The following is a 19131-nucleotide window of genomic DNA, read 5'->3' as shown; positions in this document are numbered from 1 at the left end:
CATGAAAACATCTTGTCCATCACTCTTAAAGTATTAAGTAAAATTCCTAAGATACATGAATACAATGAACATCACTAGCTCCAATAGTGGAGCACTGGAGCCACGAATTCCCCCCCAAAAGTATTATATTTGTCTCTTTGATGCCTTATGGGAGAAGCCAAGGTGAAAAAGTCATTTTCTTGTACAAAGATGGTGTATATATAAAAGAATGGGGTGATCCTGCACCTCCCTAGTGACTCTTGGACTACTCTAATGGCTATTTGACTTGTCATGACTTTTCGACTTCCTACATGGCTTTTCATATTACATAGGTGACTATTGGACTTCCACTTTCCTTTACATTTTCCAATATAGAATTACATAATCTGTGAATGATGTGGCACATGATATCTCATGACACGACATGACATGAGACTCATGACATGGAGTGCATGATGTCATGAAAATTTCAAGTCAATTTTTTGTATCGCTTTCTTTGTGTCTGCTTGAAAATATGGTGCATGTTCTTCTTCTTCCTCCTCCTTACGACTTGAAGATAAAGTCTTGAATGTGGTTTTGATCATCCATCTTATGTTATAATATGATGTTCCTTTGTATTCTTTCTTGATGATAATTTTATCTTCTCAGCTCCTTAGGTTTCTTCTAGCATGGTCTCCTTCTCCATATTCTTCATCGTCATTCTGTTATGACATAATAGAATACCCATGACTATAACCTACCCATGAAAATCTGACATCAATTATATAAGCCCCTAGCCTAAGATGCTTCATGAAATCACTTGTTAGGGATGGAACTGATGATTGGTTGAGTTACTCACTCATGGATTGCATAGTTCCAGGAGCCGAGGTTAGGAACGAAGGCTTGAGGCTATGCAACGTGTAGTTCATGATGGCTAGGGTAAAAGGATTGCACAGTTGGGGGATTCAAGGACTTATACAGGAGGTTTGAGCCTTGATATTGTGGAATGCATAGTTCTAGAGGCCTCAGAAGAGCGACTTCATAGTTGAGGGACTAGAGGGCTAACCGTGAGGGCTTGTGTACTAAGCTTCCCACTGCACAGTGCTGGAAGAACAGGGTGTCCAGGTGATTATGCAATTGCGCAGTTAAGGATATCAAGGTTTAGGCTTGAGGACTAAGACTGTGCAATTCACAGTTCATGCTTAGGTAGGGGGAAAAATTGCGTAGTTCTAGAGCTTAAGAGCTCAAATGGAGCACTAAGATTATGCAGTGCACAATTTTTGGAGGCAAAAACTTCCTGTTTTATAGTGCAAAGAGTCAAGACTACTGCCTGGGGGATGAGACTATGTAATTTGTAGTTCAGGCTACCTAAAGATGCTTAGTTTAGAGAGTTTTCCCAATTTAACTAAGTGTTGGATCAATGAGACGAATATAAGAAAAATAATGACTCTAAACATGAACATAGACTTAGATCACTTGATGACGCAACATGGAACACTCATAACACATGAAAACATACTTTCCTGAATGCAACAACTTTGTGATGACCTACACCAAGTGTAACACCAAAGATACATTGTGATGACCGTGACAACACTTGTACGACAATGCTTGAATCTTTGGAAATGAGTGTGATACATGTTTACATGGTAAGACCAACTCATTTACGCAAATTTTACCCCTTGAAACCACCAAAACTAGCTATCGTGCATTGTGTGACACTCCACATTCTAGAAGATGACATTTACTATATGAAGAGGAAAGTTGAAACGACACTTGTGATATGCAAATGTCAGTGAAAGAGACACATGCAAGAGCAAAGATAACATGAAAAAGGCACTAATTAAAGTTAAGAAAAGTGAAAACAACAGTAAAAGCATGAAAAGGGCACTTGTGAAAGCAACAATTTGAAAAACTCACCAAAATCAAAGTACAAACACAACCAAGAGTGAGGCACTTTCAATAACAATGTCTACTAACTATCGTCATGAGTTAAAAATTGCACAGGGACTATCTTGATGGATCATGTTGTGGTTGTTCAAGCTTGCATAAGAGGATGCACTCATGAACTTGTTGTAAACTGAGCATATGTAAGCAAGTGACTTTTACCGATCACAAAGTGAACACAAAATGAAGGATAGTAAGATCTGTAGTAGGATTCAAAATTAAAGTGTAGTTAAAATTTTGGAGGTTATTTATCATAGTGAAAACACTTGGTCACACACTAGTATAAATCCATATTCTCTGCCTTGGTAAATTATTTTGTGCAGGGTCTAGTTATTCAGGAGGTATTGATTCATCATATAGATTACCATGGCTTCCCCACTTACCCCATGCATAAACATATTTCCCTTCATTCCTTTACTTGGTTAATCACAAACATAAGATCAACGATCACACAATGTTTCAAAATAGGAAAAGGTAATGAAGTTCGCAAGATTTATATTTTTAGAGTATATTGTTTCATCTCTAGTATTTGTATAATGCCAGCAAGCCTAGAAAGTACACCGACAGAATCACTTTAGGGAGACCAACATTGTTTCAGCGCTCGCAAACCTAGGCAATACCTCGATGGAGTCACTTCAGGGACACAAACATTTATTTGGTGCTAGTAGGCCTGGACAGTACCCTAGTGGAGTTTCCTATTTCACCTCTATAGATAGGAATAATTTCTCTTATTTCACCTTTACTTATTTCTTTTATATAATACTGCGCATCGACACATTTATTTCACTGGTGGAAGAGGGATCTAGACTTATTGGGAGTAGAAGAGTTTGTCCCTTCAGAGAACCATTTATAAGACCTCTAATATTGTTTTTCGTATTTTGACTTTCCCCTTGTCCTTCTCTACTTGATTGGATCAGAATAAAAACATTGAAATGTAAAAACCCAAGTGTAGGCATGAGGTTTCCATAATAGACATGAATATCATGATTTGACACAAGGCTTTCCTTCAGCAAGGATCATATTTTCCATGAGAACATCATTGACCAAAAGGTCTACCAAACACAAGGAAGAAGGACAGGGAGTTAGCCAAATGTTGCAGTGTCAAGACTATCTTTCGAGCCCAAGTAGGACACCCTTCATGCAAAGTCTCATTAAAAAAACACAAAATGGAAACTAAACTAGGAGGATAAAACAAAAGGAGGCTAACCAAAAATATGATGCAAAACCAAAATGAGAAAACACAATACAAACTACATAAAAAGAATATAGGATGAATATGTAGGTAAACTAATATGCAAATAGACATACTCCTAACCTAACCAGATACAAATTTAGGGTCACACATAATGAAATCTCCAATGTAGCCACCATAGTTGTTCCCAACATGCAATCACAAATATATGATTGATTCAAACTGAGATAAACCAATGTGCAACAGAAAAGGTAAGAGCTTGAATATTTTGAACAACAAATTGAAGGTCTTTCCGTTCAATAAAGACATATATCATAACCACTACTTTTAACCATTTCACACTCTTACCTTTTTCTAAAAACCACATTAACAAAAAGCTCAGGTATTTTTGCAAATGCGTCATCATCTACACTATACTCCTTAGTAAGAATGAGAAAAGGTCGAAAAATATTACTTATGACGAAGATTTCCAGGTAAGATTTCTCCAACCATTCTGCGATTGGATCATGAAATTAGAAACATTCCTCTTGAGAATTGTGAAATATTTGAAAAAATGAATTTACAATTGAAAGTGTAGGATCGGGATGAGAATATTTTAAGGGAAAATGAATATGATCGTATTCAAAAGGATTGTAGAGCTAGTGAGGGCCTCACATAACCATCAACGAAGGACGAAGTGCCTCAACTTCTTGACAAGTATCCAAATGGTGAGATAAACAACAAATATTAATTTATGTGAAACAACTATCATCCAATATACTAGTGGGACAGTGATACAACAAATGACACTTAATATTATGATGAGATGGATTGTTTATGGCATGAGATTTTTGGTTCAAATATGGATCAATTTGAACATATTTTTGAATTCCTTGAAGAAATGAACCATCTTCCTCGCATGATAGATATAACAACTGGTTTCCTTGTAACCAGTAACATATTACAATAGCAGCGTAATCATCAAAAGAAGTGAAAATGAATGATAGCAAATGAAACCAATCAGGATATGATGAGTGAAGAAGAATTTGATTCGCTAGATAACCCATGCTTCCATTATCACTAAAGAGGATTTTTGGTGCAATGAAAGGAAATATTTTCAATATAACATTCACAAAAAAAACCAGGAGCTAAATATTAATAAATAAATCTGATAAGCATGATTCCTTGAGCTGAAGATAGTCTTTGAAATGATAAACTTTGCAATTCCATGACTCTGTGAGAGAAACACACTCCAAACTTGATTTAAGTACAAGAGCCTTGCATAGAGATTAATCATGTGAAATATAATCTTCAATCCAATTAGAAACCAAATCTTAAAATTTTGAAAGATTACATTCAAAATACAAAACATCTTTCAAAAATAAATTTACATTTAGTGAAACCATGCAAAGAGAAGGATTGAGCAAGAGAAACTAGATCTGACTTAGTTCAATGGGATTACGAGAGATACAATATCCTAACATAACCATCAATGAAAATTTAAGTGCCTTGACTTCTATACAAGTCCCAAAACTTTCAAGGATTGTAAAATTGCATTCTAAAGATTGAATTAGATCATGCATGGTGTGAAGATAGTTTCTTCCTATGATCTCAATGGGACCACTACTAACTAGATGGAAGCCATATTTGTCATCGATTTGACAGGATTTTACAACTTGAAAAACTAAATTAATCTAATTGAAATATTCTTCTTATAAAAAATGTGGACATGTATGAATATGTGAAATTTCATGAGAAAGTTGATTTGAAGCGTTTTCTTCATGAAAAACAAGAGATGATGAGTGATGGAAAGGATACTTAATGATTCGATTATTTCCATTCTCATCATGTATAACCTCAATACCTCATGGAAATTTGGAAGTTAACTCATGATGTGGAGGAATCGAAAAGCATGAAGCATCTTCATCACAAGTAGATTTATTGCAAATAGTATGGCACAAGGTATAGTGAGATGAATATGAAGTTTTGATAGGCACATATTTTTTAACTGAATCAAATTCTATATCTAAATTAAAATATTAATGAGAAAGAGAATGCTTCTTTATGCACTTGGGAGTTTTTGATCACATATATCAACAAATTCATCATCATGGGAATGATTTTTGCCCAAGGCTATGATTTCATTTAGAGAATTGATTGCATTTTATTGATTATTGAGAATAAAAAATTAAAAATCATCAAATAATAAAAGCACATCATCTTCACATGGGTGACTTTGAAAAATGGAAGAGAGATCAAAAGTCTCTTCACTTTACTCCCTACCAGTGAAATGTGATTGTCTTGTATCTGATCGCAATTTGAACCAACAACTCGAAAATCAAAATAGTATGTAGAGATATTTCGTGGAGCAGGTTAATCAAGCAGACCATGATATGTAGAATCATGACATGTAGATGATAGAGGATGAAATATATCCCTTTAAGGAGTAACACTTCCAATAGAACCATATTCAAGATTGATGTTAAGAGTGCTAATGTCATCTTGAGGAATGAAAGGAGAAACTTTTAGGCTCCATGAGCCATTATGGGGTTTCTTTCATTAGATTTGAATCATGAAAAGTGGAAGGAGGATGAAGAGATGGATCAGAAATTTTATTTTCAGATTTACCAACTTTATTATCATCTCAAGGAGGCACCCACATCAGTACTCAAAAATTTTGAGGACAAGGAACAAAAGGATTAGTAGGTTCCTCCTCTGAAATTCGAGGTGTCTCATGAGTTACAAGAGTTTGGGGAGTAAAAACATTATGGGATTTAGTTTGAACTTGAAAAGAGATATGAATCAAACACGTAAACTTTTGTTTATAGAAATCTCAATCACTGCATTCTCCCAGAATTTCATAAAAAAATTGAAGTAATCAATCAAAAAAATCCTGAATTGATTCATTAGGCTTATTCTTAGTTGATTAATTATTTTAATAACATTCCCATAATCATACCTATCAAATGATTTTGGAATCTCCTTCACAGCTGGTTGAATGAATGGATAGAAGCAACAGGTAATGTGGGATACCATCTCTTAACACTACCTCCAAATGTGAGGGTGTGAAATTTAGCCATGACATCCTTATAATGTATTCCATTAGAAAGGAAAAAATGGACAACTTGAAACAGATGTTCACAAAGAGTTAATTCACTCTCGACATCAAACTTATATTTGGACAGGTTATGGAAAACTTCCATAGGGATGGTAAGATTAAAACAATGTAAACTTTGAAACGGGAACTATAAACTCAAAACGGGAACTCTGGCCAAAAAACCCCAAAAAAACATCAAAAACAGTGCTAAAAACGAAAAGTGTGTATACTAGAACGATGTTTTTATTTTTTAGGCGTTAATTTTGAACATGTTTTAAAAATGGCAGTAACTACGAACTTTATTATGAAATTTTCGTGCAAAATATAGCTTCAAAATGAAAGTGATGATACTGGAATAATGATTTTTTTTTTTTAGGGTCAATTTTCAACATTTTTAAAAAATGCTAATAAAACCAAATTTTTATGTGTCAAACAAAGTTGTTTATGAGGAAAAAAAACACATTAATGTTTTTGGTAGAATATCATTTTTCTTTCCTAAGTATAAATTTAACATGTTTTCAACCATAACATGCTAGGGTGGGTGCCACAGCGCGACTCGTCCCCTACCTCTAATCCCCCTCTCGACACCCTTACTACCTTCACCCACAACCCACACCCCTGGCCCCTTTAATCCCTACCAACCCAACCCAACACCTGCCCGAGCGCCCTCACCCTTCCCCCTGCCCGGCCTGGGCGCCCTCTCAACCCCCGCCCCCCCAACCCTCCCAACCCCCCCCCCCCCCCCCGCCGGCCGGGGTGCCTTGCAACCCTCCCCGCCCAGGCGCCCACACAACCCCCCGTGCCCAAACCCTCTCAACGCCCCCTCCCCTGGCCCGGGCGCCCTTACCCGCCCCCAGAACCAACCCCCCACCCAGCCCCGGCGCCCTCACCCGCCCCCCGGCCCTGGTGCCCTCATCCACCCTCACCCGCCGACCCACCCGGCCCGGGCACCCTGCCAATCCCCCCTGCCCGGGCGCCCACACAACCGCCCGCGCCCCAACCCTCTCAACCCCCCCTCCCACCAGCCCGGGCGCCCACAACCACCCCCCCACCCGGCCCCGGCGTCCTCACCCACCCCCGGGCCCGGGCGCCCTCACCCACCTTCACCTGCCCGCCCGCCCGGCCCGGGCACCCTCACCCGCCCGCCCGCCAGGCCCGGGTACCCTCACCTGCCCCCTCGCTCGGCGCCCTCATCCGCCCCCCCACCCAAGCGCCCTCACCGGCCCGAGCGCCCTCACCCGCCGGGCCCGGGCGCCCCCACCCGCTTGGCGCCCCCACCCGCTTGGCGCCCTCACCCGCCCGCCCTACCCGCGTGCCCTCACCCGCCTGGCACCCGCCTACCAGCCTGGGCGCCCTGACCCACCCTGCCTCGGTCGCGCCCCTGCCTGGCATGCAGCAGGGCGATTCCCGGAATCGCCCTGTCGCCTGCCGGGGGCGGAGCGAGCCGCCCGGCAGGCAGCAGGGCGATTCCGGGAATTGTCCTACCGCCTGCCGGGCGGGGGCGCGGGCAGCCCGGGTGACGCCTGGCTCCGCCACGCAGCGACGCGACCCGGGCGGCCTGCGCCCCCGCTAGGCAGGCGGTAGGGCGATTCGGGGAATCACCCTGCCGCCTGTCGGGCACGGGCGCGGGCCGCCCGAGTGGCGCCTCCCTCGGTCGCGCTACCAGGGCGGCCCACGGCCCCTCCCGGCAGACGGCAGGGCGATTCCGGGAATCGCCCGGGCGAGCAGGTGAGGGCGCCTGGGCGGGCGGGCGCCGGGCGCCGGGCGGGCGAGCGCGCCAGGGCGGGTGAGGCGGGTGAGGGCACCGGGCGGGCGAGCGGGAGAGGGCGCCCGGGCGGGTGAGGGCGCCGGGCGGGCAAGGGCGCCCAGGCGGGTGAGGCGGGTGAGGGAGCCGGGAGGGCGGGCGAGGGCATCGGGCGGGCAGGCGGGCGAGGGCGCCCGGGCGGGAGAGGCATGTGAGGGCACCGGGCGGGCGGGTGAGGGTGTCGGGCGGGCGGGCGAGGGCGTCGGGAGGGCGGGCGGGCGAAGGCGCTCGGGCGGGTGAGGCGGGTGAGGGCGCCGGGCGGGCAAGGGCACGGGCGGGCGGGCGGGTGAGGGCGCCCGGGCGGGTGAGGGCGATTTCGGGAATCGCCCGGGCGCCCTCACCCGCCCGCCCGCCCGACGCTCTCATCCGCCCGCCCGCACGACGCCCTCGCCCGCCCGGCGCCCTCACCCGCCTCACCCGCCCGGGCGCCCTCGCCCGCCCGCCCGGCACCCTCACCCGCCTCACCCGCCCGAGAGCCCTCGCCCGCCCGCCCGGCACCCTCACCCACCTCACCCTCCCTGTGACGCCCTCGAGCCTTGGGCGGGCGTGCACGATGGCGCGAGCGCCCCGTGCACGACGGCGGGCGCATGTGGACGTGACTCTTGACCGGCGGACAACCGACGAGCCGGGCAATGAGGAGGCGCGGTTCAACATGCGACAAAACCAAGCGAGAAAATGACAACATAGTGCGACGTTATATGAATGCAGTCGAGAAGCGACGGAATAACGTAGCAAATAAATTGACAAATAAACGCTTGGGCCAAATGCAGCCGAGCGTTGAGCGAGCAAAACAAAGCACATGAGCGCATGTGTGAAGGCTTATATACATGTATGGAGCAAACATGTAAAATAACAAAAGGATAACCTTTTATACGCAGCCTTGTATGCATCATGGATTGGCCGTGAGCAATATGAAGGACGTATATTTTAATTAATGGAGCGAATGCAGACCAATACGTCATGGGGGCGTATGTATGGCAGCCTTTACGAATTAAAATATTGTGCAGAATATTATAATATTATACGGGGCATTATTTAATGGAACAGCCATTAAAAAGAATGAACGTATATGAAGAGAGCCAACATATATTATAGGTAGCCGTGCGCATGTATGGAAGAATGGCGGAATAATATATGTGGAACGAATATAATAAACATTATATACGTGGCCTTATACAGGATATGGGACGGCCATTGAAATGTAAAGGAGGAACGTATATGATGGATAAATAAAAGAACAGCTGACATAACTTATGTATGGGCATGTATGGATGGACGTGGACTTATATTGATAATGCGAGATAACCGACATACTTTATGGAGAGATAATGTATGGAGGTTCATTAAAATAATGTAAATTAAAATGATAGGTGGGCTCTTTATGTTAAAAGGTGGAGTCGGCTTAAAAGAGAACAGCCCCTTTTATGCATGAGAGAGAAGCGTATATATATGAGCGTATGAGAGCTCATTTGGATCATCAACCATTCGCTCAATATCTCTCCTTCGCATAAGGACAAGGAGTGCGAATAAGGCTTGGAGAATGTGCATGTCTTATGCGCATTAAGCCAGAAAGAACTTCGCATATTTCGGTGGCCGATTATGTGGAAAGGAGATTCGGTTGAGGAAGATTTAGACTCGGTTTATGCAGGGCTTAAAAGGAGGATATTCTGTGCGCAAGTTGAGCACGCTCCTACCTTGAAGAAGTCAGCATACGCTTTGTAAAAGACTTCGCATATTTCAGTTCGACCTGTGTGTTATATGCTCTCGGTTGTGAGCTGTTTATGGACTCGGTTGAGGACGGTTGCGGACAGTTTATGGTCGCGTTTGTGGACTGATATTTGCCACGGTTGGAGACTATCGAGGACTGTTCTATACCCTCGGTTGAGGGCTGTTTTGAGGTCATGGTTGGGACAGTTTATGAACATGGTTGACAGAGATTATAAACGCAGTTTGGTGCAGATTTATGCAAGTGGTTCGGTAAACCAGGTGGGTACCCGCTTGCATACAAAAGTGCAGAACTGTTTCATGAATGCGGTATAGCGCAGGGGTTTGCGCAGAGGCATCTTGTGAACAGTGGCACGGTTTCCATACATAAAGGTAGAGGCCTGTTTTGTAATATTTAAGTGTGGCTGAAGGTTTGCCGGCACACTTGTTTATGTTGTAATTTCTGAATATTTGGTTATGTGCGGCCGTGATTAAGTCCGGCGTACTGTTTGTAAAAATTGAAAGCAGTTCATAATAAAAACAGTTGGGCGAACTCTTGGGGAGTTGCCCCTCCCATACACATTGGTATTCTTGTGTTTATTATTGCGGTTTTACTATATTGTTGATATCGGTTATGAATATTGGTGAATGTTATAACTGTTGAAGAATGTTTATGCACTTTAAGAAACAAAGTTAAGTGTTAAGGCATAGTCCATAAGTGCGCATTCGGCTAAGAGTGGGTGCTCGGTGGTGCCGCACCCCGCCAAAAGAAAAAAAAAAGATTGGGGGCGTGACAGATGGTATCAGAGCCCGAACGGACCCGGGCGTTGTAGCATTGAAGTTTTAAAAGGGCAGTGAAGATACGGTTATGGAGGACAACCAAGGTCTTGTAACCTTGAAGGTCTGCGGTAAAGATGTTCAAGCGTTGGCAAAATTAGGTGGCGCATATAACCTGATATCTTTGCGGTTAGTTGAGAAAGTGGGGCTGATATCTACCATGGAGAATTGGGAGATAACCTCATGGAACTTGGCAAGGGGCTTGGTTCAAGGTGTACCTGTACAGTTCGAAGGATGTAGAGGTCAGCTGACTTTCGTGGTGATCAATACCGATGGTATTGATGTGATGCTTGGACGAGATGGGCTTCTTCAAATTGATCAGGAAATAAAACCAGATGAAGTTGCGGACCAAGAAGAAGAAGTTATGATGACCGGAGATGATGAAGACTTGACTATGATGGAGGTTAGGCTTGAAGATGATCAAGCTAAGGCCGAATCATGCAGCTCATGGACGTGGACCGAAGAGGATACTCATATGGATGGACCATGTGACGATGATGATATGATAGAGACCGAACTTGAAACTAATCCAGATGATCCAGAGACGTGCAGTTTGGAGACATGGATGGACACTTATGATGATGAGGACCCGATGGAGGTAGCACTTGAAGGTGTTCAAGGCGAACCAGGATCGTGTGTCTTATCAACATGGAGGAGTGAGGACACTCACATGGGAGGCAAAGTACAAGGTATGGCAGATTTTGAAGAACGTAAAGGGAACCTCTTGGACATCTTGTACAGGTTGGAAAGGATGAAAGGAGGGCATCCCCGAATTCAAGATACACTTGAAGCCTTCGAAAAAGGTGTTAAAAGGGAGCTTCTTCAACTCGGTTGGACAATGGAGCAAGATTGGGCAAACCCGAAAGAAGAAGCCGTAATAGATGATGATGTTGCAAACATGATGGAGGATGGACTTGAAGCTGTTCAAGTTGACCCAGGATCGTGTACATGGATGGAGGAGGTCACTCATGTGGAGGAACCTCATATTGATAAAGTAAGTGTGGATGCTTGTTTTTCATTTGATCATTTGGTAGATGGATCATGTGTAGGAGAGGGCAAGATCAGCTTGCCTAAGTATGGAGACTACCTACCATGGATGACTATGATGGAGCCTTGTATGGGGATACAAGGGTTGTTACCTGCTGAAGGACTTGTTGAGGATGCTTGCTACCTTGAGATGGAAAGGGAAAGACATCCAGACAAGGGTGGAACTTGATGATCGTTGCGGATGGGAGAGTCATGCTTTAGCCACTTTGGCTAAGTGCCCGGCATGACTCATGGACTGATTGAAGGGCACACCCTTGGGTGGACTTCTCATGGCCGGAACCAAAAGGTAGTCTTGGTGAACCTTTGGTGGATGAGCTATGGAGAAGGGACTTATGATGACACAATGATGTGGTTGGTGACCGAGTTCACTAAACCAAAGATTGCAGCTTGGATGAGGATGATCGATGTTGTGATGTACTTGGTTGGACTCCATGGGCAGCATAGTCATGGACATCAGGTTGGATACTTGAGGATGGCACGTTGCAGATGAGGAGGAGGGCTTCGTGGATCTGAATGAGGCACATCGAGAGTCGATTACTTGGATGGAGTTATGAGCAGTTATGGAGCTCATGATGACATGAGATCATTGTGGCTTTTGGACATCATATATGGTGGACTTGGAGGTTTGATACATTGAGGAGCTGAGGTCGGGAGACTTTGATGCAGTATGGAATGCATACTTCCAAAGTACATGCATGGGAGCATGGCTTGGAAGAGTGACTTGATGAGGAAAACCGATGAGACACTTTGAGGTGATGGGGTCACGATGGAGACGTCTTGGTGAAGGGGTCACTAAGGCGGTATGTTGTCGGGATGACAACGTTTTCAGGTGGAGGAGAATGTGACGCCCTCAAGCCTTGGGCGGGCGTGCACGATGGCGCGAGCGCCCCGTGCACGATGGCGGGCGCATGTGGACGTGACTCTTGACCGGCGGACGACCGACGAGCCGGGCAATGAGGAGGCGCGGTTCAACATGCGACAAAACCAAGCGACAAATGACAACATAGTGCGACGTTATATGAATGCAGTCGAGAAGCGACGGAATAACCTAGCAAATAAATCGACAAATAAACGCTTGGGCCGAATGCAGCCGAGCGTTGAGCGAGCAAAACAAAGCACATGAGCGCATGTGTGAAGGCTTATATACATGTATGGAGCAAACATGTAAAATAACAAAAGGATAACCTTTTATACGCAGCCTTGTATGCATCATGGATTGGCCGTGAGCAATATGAAGGATGTATATGTTAATTAATGGAGCGAATGCAGACCAATACGTCATGGGGCGTATGTATGGCAGCCTTTACGAATTAAAATATTGTGCAGAATATTATAATATTATACGGGGCATTATTTAATGGAACAGCCATTAAAAAGAATGAACGTATATGAAGAGAGCCGACATATATTACAGGTAGCCGTGCGCATGTATGGAAGAATGGCGGAATAATATATGTGGAACGAATATAATAAACATTGTATACGTGGCCTTATACAGAATATGGGACGACCATTGAAATGTAAAGGAGGAACGTATATGATGGATAAATAAAAGAACAGCCGACATAACTTATGTATGGGCATGTATGGATGGACGTGGACTTATATTGATAATGGGAGATAACCGACATACTTTATGGAGAGATAATGTATGGAGGTTCATTAAAATAATGTAAATTAAAATGATACGTGGGCTCTTTATGTTAAAAGATGGAGTCGGCTTAAAAGAGAGCAACCCCTTTTACGCATGAGAGAGAAGCGTATATATATGAGCGTATGAGAGCTCATTTGGATCATCAAGAATTCGCTCAATATCTCTCCTTCGCATAAGGACAAGGAGTGCGAATAAGGCTTGGAGAATGTGCATGTCTTAGGCGCATTAAGCCAGAAAGAACTTCGCATATTTCGGTGGCCGATTATGTGGAAAGGAGATTCGGTTGAGGAAGATTTAGACTCGGTTTATGCAGGGCTTAAAAGGAGGAGATTCTGTGCGCAGGTTGAGCACGCTCCTACCTTGAAGAAGTCAGCATACGCTTTGTAAAAGACTGCGCATATTTCAGTTCGACCTGTGTGTTATATGCTCTCGGTTGTGAGCTGCTTATGGACTCGGTTGAGGACGGTTGCGGACAGTTTATGGTCTCGTTTGTGGACTGATATTTGCCACGGTTGGAGACTATCGAGGACTGTTCTATAGCCTCGGTTGAGGGTTGTTTTGAGGTCACGGTTGGGACAGTTTATGAACACGGTTGACAGAGATTATAAACGCAGTTTGGTGCAGGTTTATGCAAGTGGTTCGGTAAACCGGGTGGGTACCCGCTTGCATACAAAAGTGCAGAACTGTTTCATGAATGCGGTATAGTGCAGGGGTTTGCGCAGAGGCATCTTGTGAACAGTGGCACGGTTTTCATACATAAAGGCAGAGGCCTGTTTTGTAATATTTAAGTGTGGCCGAAGGTTTGCCGGCACACTTGTTTATGTTGTAATTTCTGAATATTTGATTATGTGCGGCCGTGATTAAGTCCGGCGTACTGTTTGTAAAAATTGAAAGCAGTTCATAATAAAAACAGTTGGGCGAACTCTTGGGGAGTTGCCCCTCCCATACACATTGGTATTCTTGTGTTTATTATTGCGGTTTTACTATATTGTTGATATCGGTTATGAATATTGGTGAATGTTATAACTGTTGAAGAATGTTTATGCACTTTAAAGAAATAAAGTTAAGTGTTAAGGCGTAGTCCATAAGTGCGCATTCGGCTAAGAGTGGGCGCTCGGTGGTGCTGCACCCTGCCAAAAGAAAAAAAAAAGATTGGGGGCGTGACACGCCCTCACCCGCCCGCCCGCCCGGCGCCCTCGCCCGCCCGGCGCCCTCACCCGCCTCACCCGCCGAGCGGGCGAGGCGAGTGAGGGCGCCGGGCGGGCGGGCGTGTGAGGGCGCCCGGGCGATTCCCGGAATCGCCCTGCCGCCCGGGCGATTCCCGGAATCGCCCGGGCGCCCTCACCCCCGCCCCCCGCCCGCGCCCTCGCCCACCCGGCGCCCTCACCCGCCTCACCCGGCCGCGGGTGAGGCGGGTGAGGGCGCAGGGCGGGCGAGGGCGCCGGGCGGGCGGGCGCGTGAGGGCGCCCGGGTGATTCCGGGAATCACCTGGGCGCCCTCACCCGCCCGCCCGCCCGCCCGCCCGTGCACAAGTCCGCCTGGTGCCCTCACCCACCTCACCCGCCCGGCGGGCGGGCGGGTGAGGGCGCCGGGCGGGCGAGGGCGCCGAGCGGGCGGGCGGGTGAGGGCGCCCTGGCGATTCCCGGAATCGCCCGGGCGCCCTCACCCGCCGGTCTGCCCGTGCCCTCGCCCGCTAGGCGCCCTCACCCGCCGGTCTGCCCGTGCCCTCGCCCGCCAGGCGCCCTCACCCGCCGGTCTGCCCGTGCCCTCGCCCACCAGGCGCCCTCACCCACCTCACCTGCGAATCGCCCGCCCGGCGCCCTCACCCGCCCGCCCCGCCGAGCGGGTGAGGCGGGTGAGGGCGCCGGGCGGGCGGGCAGGTGAGGGCGCCCGGGCGATTCCGGGAATCGCCCAGGCGGCAGGGCGATTCCTGGAATCGCCCGGGCGCCCTCACCCGCCCGCCCGCCCGTGCCCTCGCCTGCCCGCCCGGCGCCCTCACCCGCCCGCCCGCCGGGCGGGTGAGGCGGGTGAGGGCGTCGGGCGCACGAGGGCACGGGCGGGCGGGCGGGTGAGGGCGCCCGGGCGATTCCGGGAATCGCCCCGGCGGCACGACGATTCCGGGAATCGCCCGGGCGCCCTCACCCGTCCGCCTGCCCGGTGCCCTCGCCTGCCTGGCGCCCTCACCCGCCCGCCCGCACGGCACCCTCGCCCGCCCGGCGCCCTCACCCGCCCGGCGCCCTCGCCCGCCCACCCGGCACCCTCACCCACCTCACCCGCCCGAGCGCCCTCGCCCGCCTGACGCCCTCACCCGCGTCACCCGCCCTCGCCCGCCCGGCACCCTCACCCGCCTCACCCGCCCGTGCGCCCTCGCCCGCCCGGCACCCTCACTCGCCTCACCCGCCCTCGCCTGCCTGGCGCCCTCGCCCGCCCGCCCTCGCCCTCCCGCCTTGCCCGCCCGCCCTCGCCCGCCCTCGCCTGCCCGGCGCCCTCGCCCGCCCGCCTGGTGCCCTCGCCCGCCCGGCACCCTCGCCCGCCCGCCCTCGCCTGCCCGCCCGGCGCCGTTACTCGCCACACCCGCCCGCCCGACGCCCTCACCAGCCTCACCCGCCCGCCAGCCCCGGTGCCCTCACCCGCCCGCCCGGCGCCCTCACCCGCTTGCCCGCCAGGTGCCCTGACCCGCCCGCCCCCCCGCACGGGCGCCCTGACCCGCCGGCCCCCCCGGCCACCCTCACCCACCCTGCCTCGGCCGCGCCCCCCCGGCAGGCGGCAGGGCGATTCCGGCAATCGCCTGGGTGGCCCTCACCCGCCCGCCCGCCCGGCACCCTCACCCGCCTCACCTGCCTGCCCGCCCGCTCGGCGCCCTCGCCCGCCCGCCCCGCGCCCTCACCCGCCCTCGCCCGCCCGCCCGACGCCCTCACCCGCCTCACCCGCCCGGGCGCCCCCGCCCGCCCAGCCCGGCGCCATCACCCGGCTGCCCGCTCGCCCGGCGGCCTAACCCACCTCACCCGCTCGGCGCCCTGACCCGCCCGCCCCCCTGCCCGGGCGCCCTGACCCGCCCTCCCCCCACCCGGGGCGCCCTCACCCACCCTGCCTCGTCCGCGCCACCCGGGCGGCCCCCGCCCCAGCCCGGTAAGCGGCAGGGCGATTCTGGTAATCGCCCTGCCGCCTGTCGGGGGGGGCACCGGCCGCCCGGGTGGCGCCTGCCTCGGCCGCGCCACCCGGGTAGCCCGCGCCCCCGCCTGGCAGGGCACCAGGTGAGGGCAGGCGGGTGAGGGCGTCGGGCAGGGGGCTGGTGAGGGCGCGCGGGTTGGGCGGGTGAGGGCGCCCGGGCCGGGTGGGGGAGCGGGTGAGGGTGGGTGAGGGTGCCCGGGCCGGGGAGCGAGTGAGGGTGCCGGGGCTGGGTGGGGGGGCGGTTGGTGGGGCGGGTGAGGGCTCCCGAGCCGGGGGTGGTTGAGAGGGTTGGGGCGCGGGGGTTTGTGTGGGCTCCCGAGCGGGTGGGGTTGGCAGGGTGCCCGGGCCGGGGTGGGGGGCGGATGAGGGTGGGTGAGGGTGACGGGGTAGGGTGGGGTGTCGGTTGGGGGGGCGGGTGAGGGCGCCCGGGACGGTGGAGGGGGGGTTTGAGAGGGTTGGGGCACCGGGGGTTATGTGCGAGATTCGCAGACATCAAAGACCCATTAGAAGAGGAAAATGAGCAAAAGGAAACAGAAAATATTGTGGAAGAAGGCAATGATGAAACTCTAGAGGACGAATAGTTTGGATTACGTGACATTGTTGATTAAATTTAAGTTATGCTTGTAAATCAAGCTTTGCAATGTTTTGACTTTGACATTTTATGAGAAGAATAAACACTCAATTAGGGTTGTTATACGTTCAATATCTGTAATATGTGATTTTCGCATTGATTTTTAAGTTAATCATTATTTTTAAAAAAAAAAAGTGATTATTATTATTTTTTTGACATGAAATTCATAAAAAAAGCTATTATTTAACCATTTTTAGTTAAAATTATCATATAAAAATTGCGATTTTGACATGTCAATTCTAGCAAAAAATTATCAAAACGTGTAGCTTTTTAGTTATATTTATCTTAAAAATGGTTATTTTTATGTCCATTGTTAAAAAATATTGTTTTTTAGAAACAATTATTTCATGTGGATTGAAAAATTAATTAAGGATGTATAAATATGTAGAATATCGAAAATTCTAAATATCGACCTCCTAATTTAAAAATGCAAAACAATAAAAACCTCACTAAAAAAAAAAAGTTAAAATTAAAATAAAAAACAAGAAAATGTGAAGAAAACGACCACTTCAACAATGATCAAATTTACAAAATAATTATTTACATTTTATACATTAGAAAATGTAAATCCAAAAAACAGGTCTTTTAAAAAAAGGGGGTCATGCAAAATACTCACTTTTTTAAATCAACATGAAAATCACTATGATTCTAAAACGTAATGTACATAAAAAAAATTAAAGTGCCAAAAGCTATGCTCTAAGAAAAACATGTTTGTTTTGCATCACCCCTTTTCAAAATCAGGTCACTTTTTTGCTATCTCTACGAAACGGGTAACAGTATCAGTTCTCGTTTCAAAGTTTACATTGTTTTAGGTTATTTAGAGAAAAATGATAGGATTATTATTTGGGGAAGATCCATTTTAGATAATATAATCAACGAACACTGAACAAGCATAACCCATCATCTAGCCCTCCTTCTATCACCATTCATTGATGATGCTGGAAATCAGTCAACCAAGGGGGTCTCCCTGATGTGAAGTCCTAATTAGACCTCACGCCATTTGGAATAGGAGTCCCATCTGAAGTATTGGCACAATTTCCATATATTCTTATATATTTACCTTAGATTTTGCTATGAGTGAGAGAGAGAGGCATGTATGTGCCTTTTCGAAAAGAAATTAAGAATTCCTAGTGAATGTTCGGTTGTAGGTGTATAAGGTTATTCTACTACAAAGGGAGAAAAGGTGAGCCTCTAAGAGAGAGGTAATAATATCACACTAGTAGCGGTACACAAAAGGAAGAGAGAATCTCCTAACACAAAGGATAATATTCCACATAGATGTGATGATTGTTACAACCATTACAACACATTTTCAATAACATAAGCACTAAAATAATTGAAATAGTTCAACTACTCTAGTACAGGTGATAGAAAACATGAATCATATACATTAAAAAAATAAATCATACAAATATTCACAATACATACATGAAAACGTGTTGGCCATCATGCTTCAAGTATTAATTAAAAGTCCCAAGATACATGAATACCACAAACATCACTAGCTCCAATAGTGGAGCATTTGAGCCACGATTTGCTACCCAAAAGTACTAACTCTGTCTCTCTGATGTCTTATGGGAGAGTCCAAGTTGAAAAAGCCATTTTCTTGTACAATGAGGGTCTATATATAACAAATGGAGTGATCCTTCACCTCCCTTGTGACTCTTGGGTGACCCTCATGATTATTTGACTTCTCATGATTTTTCAACTTCCTATATGACATTTCAGATCACATAGATGATTCTTGGACTTCCATTTTACATTACATTGTCCATTATAGAAGTTCATAATCCATGAAGGATGTGGCACATGATGGCTCATGAAATGAAATGTCATCATAATGATGACATGGATTGCATGATGTCATGGCAATGTTAAGTAACTTTTTGTTGTTTCTTTCTTTTTGTCTTCTTGAAAAGATGGTGCATGTTCTTCTTCTTCCTCCTCTTCATGAATTGAAGAAAATCATTCTTCAATGTGGTCTTGATATTCCATATTATGTTATAATCCAATGATCATTCATCTTCTTTCTTGATTATCATCTTATCTCCTCATCTCCTTAGGTGTCTTCTACCATGTTCTCCTTCCCCCTATGCTTCATGAAATCACC

The sequence above is a fragment of the Pinus tabuliformis genome, chromosome 1_2 (assembly GCF_031772625.1).
Source record: "Pinus tabuliformis cultivar Carrire ecotype Pingquan chromosome 1_2, CPIR1, whole genome shotgun sequence".
Classification (NCBI taxonomy): Eukaryota; Viridiplantae; Streptophyta; class Pinopsida; order Pinales; family Pinaceae; genus Pinus; species Pinus tabuliformis.
Note: the sequence above shows the minus strand (reverse complement) of the source record.